The following is a 10,895-nucleotide window of genomic DNA, read 5'->3' on the forward strand; positions in this document are numbered from 1 at the left end:
CTTTCCATACCACAAAAAGTATGAATTTAACTTTGACAGTTACATATTTTATTTGAGTCCTTACTTTATTAACAAAAATGTGACATACTAAGTTGGTATTTTGACCGCTGCCTGTCTGCGTGCTTTGTATTTATTTCGTGTTTTCAATTGCTGAAGTTAAAAGGCTTAAACTGTTCACATGATAATGATGAACATATTAAAACATTAAAAATAGAGTTTATTTTTTCCCAAATATTGTTGGTATTCACTATCAGATATGTCCTGTTTGGATTTCGGGCCTAACAAATAGGGTAAAACAGAGAAAATTAACATTTCACTCCAGTGCATATATCGTCCATTATATATATCCATCCATGTGTTGGCGAATATAACTGTTTTATTATAAAAGCGCTTAAGGGGGTACTACACCCCTACCCAATTCTGTGCCTATTTTTGCAGTTTTCTCCAAAATTATAGCGCATTGGGGATAAGTAAGATATGTATATTATAGGGGCAAGGACTACAACTACTGCACTGAAAATTTTATTTCAGCACAGACAACAATTGTGGAGTTACAGTCAAAAATGAGGGAAAACCAATATTTGATCAATAAATCAATAACTACTTGCTTTGAGTTGCTGAATTTTCAGTACAGTAGTTGTAGTCCTTGCCCCTATAATATACATATTGAACTTGTGACCAATGTGTTATAATTTTTTAGAAAAATGCAAAAATAGGCACACAATTTGCCAAGGGGGTAGAACCCCCTTAAGGTGGTACTACACCCCCCTGATAAATTTTGTGGCTAATTTTGCATTTTTTTTTTTTTAAATAACTACACACTGGTAACAAAAGTGGCATGGAATCCAGTTACTTCACTGAAATTTCAGCGATTCAAGACAAGTGGTTTATTATATATGTTAGGAATTGAGGTACATTCTAGTGGTACCTCTTTTCTTATCATAAATAACGTACCGCTTGTCTTTAGTCACTGAAATTCCAGTGTAGTAACTGGATTCCTTGCCCCTATAATATAACTTTTGTTACCAGTGTGCCATTATTTTTTGAGAAAAATGCAAAAATAGTCACATATTTATCAAGGGGTGTAGTATCACCTTAACTTAATTGTAATTCAGTATTCTTTCACAGGGTATTTTAACCGTATTTAGCATCATTTGGGTATTACAATTGTGAAAAACAGTAGAAATTCGACAAATAATTATTGAGGTCGTCATTGTGAGCAAATCACAATGTGGCTTTAAGCTAAGCAACATTAGAGCTGATATACAGTTGATAATAATAATTATGTATGTCGCCTAGACACCGGTATTGGTATAATTATTAAAAATTCTGGAAGCGAGATAAATAAGCAGCTTGCCAATTTAGCTAACACCATTTTTGATTAACGTCCCTATTCAATATGATTTCTTATGTAATGCTTCGATGGACAAAATATGAAAATACATTAATTTTAATCATGATGCGCGCTGCCATAATTAAGGGGCGTGTGTGACGCTTGGGTAGCTTTGGGATATGTTATTAAATTTCGCTATCGCATAATCATTTCGGTGAGCAGCGACACATCGAATCGGACATATTTAAATTGATCTCGGAACAAATACAAACAGTGGAGCGAAACAGGTAAGTGTGTTGTATATTATTTATTCTGTGTTTTTCAAACAAGTACTAGTTCCAATAATGTTTAGTAATTTCATTCACTATTGATCCTTTTGTTAGTTTTGTTTGTTTGTTTGTTTGTTTGTTTGTTTGTTTGTTTGGGTGGGTGGGTGGGTGGTTGTGGGGTGTGTGGGTGTTCGTTTGTTGTCTATCTGCTTCTATCAGGAATATAGAAAGTTCAGGAGCGAATAGCACAGCTCATAGGAAATGACTATAGTATAGTAATATAGAAAAAAGAAAGAGAAGAAAATGGAGAAAGGAATATTTGACGAAATCAACAACGGTGATGTATATAAATTGGCAACATGATTATGTACTGTGCACATCTTACAAGAAACACAATTCAGGTACATGTGATGACATTATTCCATAAAGAGAGGAACATAAACAAATAGTAGAAAGAAAGAAGCATAGCACTTTAGAGAAAGTACAGCGCAGAGGAAGCAAGTACAAAGCTGAACATCACATCTCTCCATCAAAGACGTCAGGTGGCTGCAGCAACAGTCCTCTACACAATGGACCCCAGTTTGTGGTTGTCTTTTATAGTGCATTTGTGCCTATATAAGTTCTTGACCTGTACTGTGTCACTCCTCATGGGCTATTGTTCACTCTAACATTTTATTTAAAAAAACACGCTACACATCGTTCAAGTACGATGATGAAACGTGATTAGTGAAACCCTTCACATGTCGCATCCTATTTTGTTTTATAAAGATAATGAAGGCTAAAACTCTTCAGATCACATTATGGAGGAAACAAACAGGTCTTTTTGTAATATAAAAAAATGAAGAAAGGAGGCCGCCTATATGCTTCACCTTAGCAGGGCGTAAGGTGAGGACGAGTACAATCAAGAACAAATACGCAACATAAATGAAATCAACTATGTAGGTCTTTATAACATCAGGCAGAAAGTAACTAAATTGTTATTATTAGAAAGAGTAACAACATGCATACATAAGAAACCAGATTTGAGGGAGATTAACGTTGTTCTCATCCATTATAAATTATGCAGTTTGGCGAATTTGTAATGCTAAAAACTTTTACGGTCTACATTACTATTTTAGGATTTTTGATGCGAAGAATAGGGATGTCCTAACCTCAGTAAAATGTCGAATTTTCTTTTTGTTTACGTTAAGGAGATCAATTTAAGTTAGTTAGTTTCAAAAGCCCAGAAAGCACCCTGCGGACTAATCCACCTCCAATAAGGTTGCCATATTTATTCACTCGCAGAACCTTTTATTTTGTCTGATATCCGGTCACCGAATCAACTATTCACACACTCGTACCTCAAGAGTGGGGTGAGTAAAAAGTAGGCTACAGTCAGTGCAGTCCTACAGTGGGATTAAGCTGTGTAGACTCTCATTCATCCGGGTATGTTGAAATTAAGATTTAATTTAAATCTGGTCAACCAGACATACCTACAGTGGGATTCTTTTATTGTGCAGTCCTACGGGGAGGATATATAACATCGGGCCAATTGTTTAGTCACTGTGCAGCTGTACGGGGACTTTTAGTCTCTATGAGGAGGGGCTTACTCAACTGAATTGACGCCTTACTCCACTGAAATGTAAAATTTAGCAACAATCAAATCCAAACAATAAGCATTTATGAAGCGCTAAAAACGGGTGATCGCCTAGTAAAATTACATTCTGGAGAGAGCATTGGAGTAAAACTGATATTTCTGTAATATTAACATAATTTTGCTATAAAATTCTCATTTGCCAGGCAGTCCCTTTTGTCATCAGAACCTCTTTACTGTAATCTAGATCAAGTAATGTTCCCATTATCATACCACCCATATCATATAAGGTATACTTTAATAACTTGTTTACTTCAATTTATATAATATAAGAATATCAGGCAGTCAATGTTGTCATAATATATAGAACTCTTTTGTCATTTTACTCAAGTTAGAAACGTTGTGTACTCTGCTGTAATTAAGCTATAAAAATAGCCATTTGCCCGATAGATCGCATAAATTTATGCAGCAAGCCCATTTAATTTATGCCTTCTTATAATTATTGTGTTTATACTTTTTATAATAAATTGTTCAGATCTATTACTTTAGTCCGTATGCCTTCCTCGAGGCAGTAATTTAGGTATTGTTTTTTATTATATCTCTAAATGTAATGATGATAAATATATAAAGGTATACATTTTCAGAAATGGTATGACACAAGGAATTCAACTAGTATTTAACCATGATAACAGATTCCTGCAGTTTTTGAGAAAATCACAAACTTTGATTTTACTTTACTGCCTTGAAAGAAGGCATACGGACTATAGTAATAATATTTTGGTGACCTATATATTTCAGAATGGCAAAATACTACTTACTTGCAGTACTTTTCATAGTTGGGTTAGTAGTAGCAGTTAACAGTTACCCCATGGAGTTAGATGAATTTGAGGATGAACTTTTCAGAGACAACATGGAGGACATGATGGTGGATAAAAGAGCCCGATCTAGAGTAATATGTAAGTCATACCGTAAAAACTCGAAAGTTAGCATACCGTAAAACCCCGTCTACAAGGATATACCTAAGAAACGCCCTCAATAAAATTGGTTGCTTGTTGTATTTGGAGTTTGAGCAAATCATACTGGCACTGGGTGGCTATGCATTCCATCTAAGTATGTTGTAACACCAATCAATTGTATTGACATAATAACAACTGTTTCGTATATCAGGATCGTATAGCTCAATTGATAGAGCGTCAGACTTTGGAACTGAAGAGCTGAGAGAGCATGGTCCGGGCACCGGTTCCGTTTTTTCATTCTCGTTTAATTTTAACTTTTTGACATGTTCTTTTATCTTTCTTCAAATCTACCTTTCTACTTTTAATTTTAGGTGTTTTTTTTTTTTTTTTAGTTTTTTTTATAGTTTTTTTTAGTAATTTTGTGGTTTAGTAAAAGCATTTATTCTAAATAATAGCGAAACCCACGGTTAGACAGATGTGTTGTAACTACTTGTCTGTCCTCGTCTTTGCAATAAAAACCTATGTTGCACCTTTGTGCCATCCCAATTCTTGAGGTAGGGTGCGTTTTTGGCTTAAGCACGATTTTGTTTCTACTTGAAATGAAATCAAAATAAATATTGTTCTGTTGCCACAATTGCAGTTTTTTCAATAAAAAAAATAGATGAGGAATAATAATTATTCCATATTTGAATCTATTGTCCCATCAAGAATAGAGTGTCTTCAAAAACTTCAATCAATTCATCTGACAAAGGAAACTATTCTGGTCATTCAATTTTGTTTCGCTTGCACCTGTTATATCACAGGCGTTGGTAGAGAAGGCACACTTCTCTTGTCTTCACCGAAGTAGTGATGTAAACACTAACATGAATAATTACCATAGCTAGCAATGGACATACACTATTTTTGTTCCACTTGAACCCATACTATAGGCTATTCGCTGTCGATGTGACGTAATTAATCGGATTAACTACCATAGCAATTGATGAATACAATTTCGAATATATAGCCCTGCACTTCATCGTTCACGTGGCACCTATGCATTAAACCATAGTTGTCAAAGAAATGCTAATCACTCGCCATGTAAGATTAGTATTTATGAAAAGAGTGGTATTCAATCTATGTTTGGTGACATACGCGGGTGATTAGTGCAATCTGCTTGATGGTAGTTATTGCGATTATTACGTCACTTCGACAGCGAATTGTAGTATAGACGAATCCAACAAGCCAAGTGATGGTCAGAATTTATTCGGCCATTATACGCTGGTGAAGTTGCGTAATTAATCGGATTAATTACCATAGCAATAGGTGAAAACAATTTTGAACATATCGCGCTGCGCTACAAGCAGGTTACACTCATCACCTGTACTGTGTATGTCTGCAATCATAGATTGAATACAATACTGGTCTTTTCAAAGATCTTACAGGTGCAGCATGATATGGTTTAATGAAGAGGTACCGCCTGAACGTATCAGTGTATAACGCGGTATATTCAAAAATTGTTTTCACCTATTGCTATGGTAGTTAATCCGATTATTACGTAACTTCGCCAGCGTATTGGAATAAAACAGGAGGATGTGAGTTCATAAGGGCAATGTCGGGGATAGGTCACAATCGATGTGGAGAGATGAGAGGTCCGACCAACAGCCATAGCGATTCAACTAATTCCAGCGGACGGTCTGTGGCTAGTAAGGAATCGTCTTTGACCACATGCGCAGGTCTGTCTCGTCAGGAAGATATTTAATATCCCGAATTTATAATAGGCCTATGCCTACCAGTTCCATCGTATAACCGATCTGCTAGAGAATATTTGTTACCATGTTTAATAAATTCGTATTTATCGTATAATAAAATGTAGCCAAATGTATATTATGTGTCACACGGTTTTCTGCTGAACCACTAGCAGGCTATGTTACCACATCTATGACAATGACAAAGGTGAATTTTGATGATTTTTACGATCGTCCGGATGAGCAAATCACTGAATGGGTCTTTAGTTCCTCCTCTCCTTATCCTGCCAATATTATATGAATCAAAGAAAATAAAGAAAAAATAAAATTAAACAAGAAAAAAGACAAAGAAAAGAAACAATAAAAGAAAAACAATAGAATAAATTAAACTAAATATGAAAAAAAAAAATGATCACGAAAGGAGTCTTTAGAAAATGCAAGAAAATATAAATGAAAAGTTTGAACAATATTTTGTTTATAAAAGTTTGTGTGACCGTGATGAGGCTCGAACTCCCCATCTTCCGATCTAAAGAACCAAAGTCTTATGCCTTGCCAAGTGAGCTATGCTCGTGAGATGCGAAATAAAGATAAAATAATACATTGTATACCTGCTTGTGTCGGTAAATGATTTGCTCAAATTCCATAATGATATAATATTGTGGAGGGCGCTAGCGTGAAATATGCTATCATCACAGTCGCTTCTATTCCTTATAGACGGGTTTCTACGGTATGTGCTTAATATCGAGCACTTTGGAAATATGCAAACATGAAGTGCCCCATCCGCAAAAGTGTAAAGGGTTTTGAGAAAATCATACACATAGTTATATACGAACAAGTAAACCTACAAATTTGTTTCTCTACCCCATTAGCTCAGTTGGTAAAGCGCCTGACTTTGGTACAATTTCATGTTTTCAAAAGCGCTCGATAGTAAGCACATGATGCTAATTATCGAGTTTTTACGGTATTTCCTTTGGTTTCTGTAATCATTGAAAAGGGTTTCCAAATGCTTGTATAATGTGCATTAACTCTGTGTTACAATAAGGTTAATAAGCAAATAAACAAACAGACACACAAATAAAAGAGATCAAGAGAGATGAGTTTGTCATCCTCTAAAACGACTTTTCATACTCAAGAAATCAAAAGAGTTCACTAAACCGTTGTAAGTACCGCGGAAGCTCCCGAGCAACTAATAATATTAGAGAGGTTTGCGATGTTCTATATTTCTTTGATCCCGGCGTATGAAACGCAAACTCTGTAATATTTCGCTGTTGAAGCGATGATGCAACAGGATTAATTACCATAGCAATAGAAAAATACAATTTTTGAATAGATCGCCCTGCATTACAACATTCACGCGGTATATATGCATTGAACTTCAAAGAAATACTAATCACAGCATTATTCTCATCTTAATTTTGATAGTAGTTGGTATTACTGAAATTGTTAGATACGAAATCAACAAGTTAGCATACATATAATACATTTTTGTCTTAATTTATTTAATAGCTTGCGTAAACAACCTTACCGGTCGCTCGTGTATTTGCGATAAAAACAGACCGCAAGGACGTAACTACATCAGATGCTTCTAAATGGAACAGCTGCAATCTATGGTATGTACTTTTTTTTATTTCTTAGCACAAATTTCAGAAGTTTCAAAAACAAAAATATTGATTAAAATTAGAATGTGTAAAAATGTGTCAATCTGAATTACCTATGAACCCTGCTTTAACCATGTTGACTTGTATGGTTTGTAAGAAAATTACGTCAGGTAACATTTTACATTTTAGTCATATATGTATACAAATATCAAACAATTTACGGAAATAATGTTAACGTTTCCACGATGACTCATCTTAATAATAATAATAATAAATAATAATAGCACGCAATACATAGTTTACTGAGACAGCCCAGTTGCACATTAAAAATATATAAAAACCTCCTAATCACAATAAATAAACTTCCTTGTATAAAAATCCAGACGAATTTTGGAAACATTAACCACTTGCACTTCTGGTGTTGAATTGGTGTGGAGTGAAACTCATTACTTTCAATCTTTTTCACGACTCATTTCAAGACTGGTTTGTATTGTCCTTTACATGTGAGTGGACTCATGATATTTCAAGAGCGGACTCATGCGCTGCAGTTTGTTAATATGTATCATATTTGAGAAACGCCATATGCTGATTTTTAGAATTATTAAAATATACTAATTATTTGCTTCTTTTTTTCTAATTGTATCCGCAGTCACAACTGGTTTGATGGTAGTCACTATTTTTATAAATCGATTTGGCTTTGACAGCATTGGTTCATCAATATTAAGAAGAAGGCTCATTAGTATCTAATACTTTTTCACCTAAAAGCAGTCATTGACAAGCTTAGTAAAACTGACGGTCAACCTGATGAATGACAAAACGTAAAAGAAATATTCAGCAATTTTAACATAAACATTAGAGGTTTTTCGTTACAATGAAATATGACTTTATAAAAAGTAAAACAGAATTAACTACCCATCGGAGTTGTTTCTAAATTTCAAAAAGCATTTCTTCAATTGAAACAGATTTTTTGGCATGTATTTTTAACAGTCTCATAGCATCAAAGACACATATTTCATACGTAATTGTGATGCGATCAAGCAAAATCAGTCGGAACTCGGAGATATTCAATTTTCAGTTTCTTACAGAATAGTACAAAACATTTACAAAGCTGCATTTTCCAGAAAACTCCATTGAAATTGAACAACCAGTTCCAAAGACATGGGCAATTAAAGAGTTTCCAAAACAAGAGGAAACAAAAGAAATATTTCCTTTGCTTGGCTATATCTCAAAATCAATATTTCCGAGTTCCGACTGATTTTGCTTGATCGCATCACAATTGACTTCATGCTTGAATTAGCACAAATTAAATGAAAGAGTTCACTAATTCAAATATTGCAAAAGTAAATATGCAGTACTCCAATATAATACACGTTTTCCTGCTACCGGGTGTTCGATTATAATCCAAGTATACTTGCTATGGTTGCCCGATTATAATGCAAGTTTTCCTGATACTGGTTGCCTCATATGGAAAGGTTTCTATACAAAAACGATTCTCTTATAAAGCATCTACGCACAGTTTCCACCTCGATACACATGAGCACACATTTTCGTCCAGGAACTTCCAAGCAAGCAGTACAATGTCTCCGCACAGTCTTTGATTACGCTACACGGTTGAGTGCATAGCATCGTAAGGGCTGTGGAGCTTCTAGCTGGATAATGGGCCTTTGTGATTGGTTTTTGTTGAAACCTCAAGTGTTCCCTTCATCCAATCAGAATTTTTTATATCAAACGAAAGCTTACACTTCCCCCTAAAAACAGTTTTCGTCATTAGGTCAATAGATAACGCAATTTAATGTTATAGCAAGGCGAATGTGGTAAATCTGTTGAAAATTACCTATCCAAGCACATGTTTTGACGAAAATGTAGGTTTTCAAAGTCAAAACCTCAAGTGTTCCTTACATTATTTTTAAAATTTTATGTCATTAAATGAAAAAGGACACCTATATTGTCCATATACTGGCGTCATTAGAATGAGCAATGTCCAATTCTCTTTAAATTGCCAATCTTGTGCAAAAAGTTATCATTTTCGCCTGTTTTGTCATACTGTTGTAAATTCAATGAACTATGACTTTGATATGGATTATAATGAAATTGCCCCATTGCCCTATTCTGGTTAGACAGGTGGCCTGGAGCATAATATCAAATTGAGAATCCATGTTTTACTCTTTAATTAAACGCATGTTAAACATCACAATTGCTACAGTTTTACGCAGGCCTCAACCTAATAAAACACTGAACATCTGTCACGTTAATACGAAGACGTTACAATGGCTCATGGTGCAAAATTGTGTTAGTGTCGATTATGAAATACACGTAGTTATGAAAATTGTTATTATGCTATAAAATATATATGCAACGTAGCGTATAATATCATGAGCAAATTGTTATCAAATCAATAAATCTCTTTTCAGATACTGATTTTGTGTAACATAAGAGGGTAAAATCAAAAGAAACTATAACGCTTACACATTTGTTAAAATCAAAAACCAAAAGTGTACCACGTTTCATTTTCTAGCGTGTGTTGAACTGTGTTTCCATTTATACAAGAGCGCTTACAGATTCACTTAATTACTTTCAGACCCCAAGCATTGCCCTCGCCGGCATAACATTATACTTTAATAAGTGTCATCAATAATTCTCAGTTCCATATTTCTGTACATTTACATGGTGTTCATATAAGACTTGTATCGTCGAAAACTATCACTTTTGGGCGAAAATTGCAATGCCCGAACCAAGCAAAACTAAACAGTTAATGTTTTGAGGAATAAAGTAGCTATCAAATAGGCCTATACTTCTCAGTTTTATCAATTGACTGCTCTGTTCTTATTTACCCACTCTATGAGTTAAACATAAGCTATACTAATAATAGATGTCTCATGCAGTACTCTAATACAGATTATTGACTGATATTTTGGATTCTTGGAACGGATTGCAAATGAGGTATTTTCGTAACATTCTTATTTTTCAAAAACGAAACTGTCAAGGGATCTAATCAGAGCTCGACCGGCGGTTGACCGCCGTCCGGTTATCAGAGGTCATTGCTGTATGAATATTCAAGAATGCATGAGTATCATGAGAAGAAAATCCTTCCTATTGTATATTTACTGTGTATATTCCCGTATAATTTTAGAACCGCCGCAAACCACCCCGAACCGGCGGTCAACCGGCGGTCGAGTTTTGATTTGATCTCCGATAAAAAGTATATGAAAGCTGTTTTACTGTGCAAATGCATAAGATATTCGATTATATTTGATCTGTGCATTACAATACCCAAAAATTAAAGTGTCAGACGGTTAAATTTGACTTTAAAAGGTTGCAAAATACCTATTAAAATACTAGATTCAACGTCACTGGCGCCGGGTTAAAAGTTCACGTGTAAGCATATCGACATATGCCGTCGTATTGATTTTCAAAATTAATACTTCGCAACATTTTTTTA

The 10,895-nt window shown here is 34.7% G+C and overlaps 1 long non-coding RNA gene across 1 annotated transcript; it reads left to right on the plus strand.

The window, feature by feature from the left end:
- The first annotated feature begins 1,482 nt into the window (after positions 1-1,482).
- Positions 1,483-10,237, plus strand: LOC140170392 (uncharacterized). The gene is made up of 4 exons (XR_011861534.1): positions 1,483-1,620; positions 3,974-4,131; positions 7,365-7,468; positions 8,106-10,237. It is a non-coding gene; the product is annotated as an uncharacterized lncRNA (long non-coding RNA).
- The last annotated feature ends 658 nt before the right edge of the window (positions 10,238-10,895 follow it).

This window comes from Amphiura filiformis, chromosome 14 (assembly GCF_039555335.1).
Source record: "Amphiura filiformis chromosome 14, Afil_fr2py, whole genome shotgun sequence".
NCBI classification, from domain to species: Eukaryota; Metazoa; Echinodermata; class Ophiuroidea; order Amphilepidida; family Amphiuridae; genus Amphiura; species Amphiura filiformis.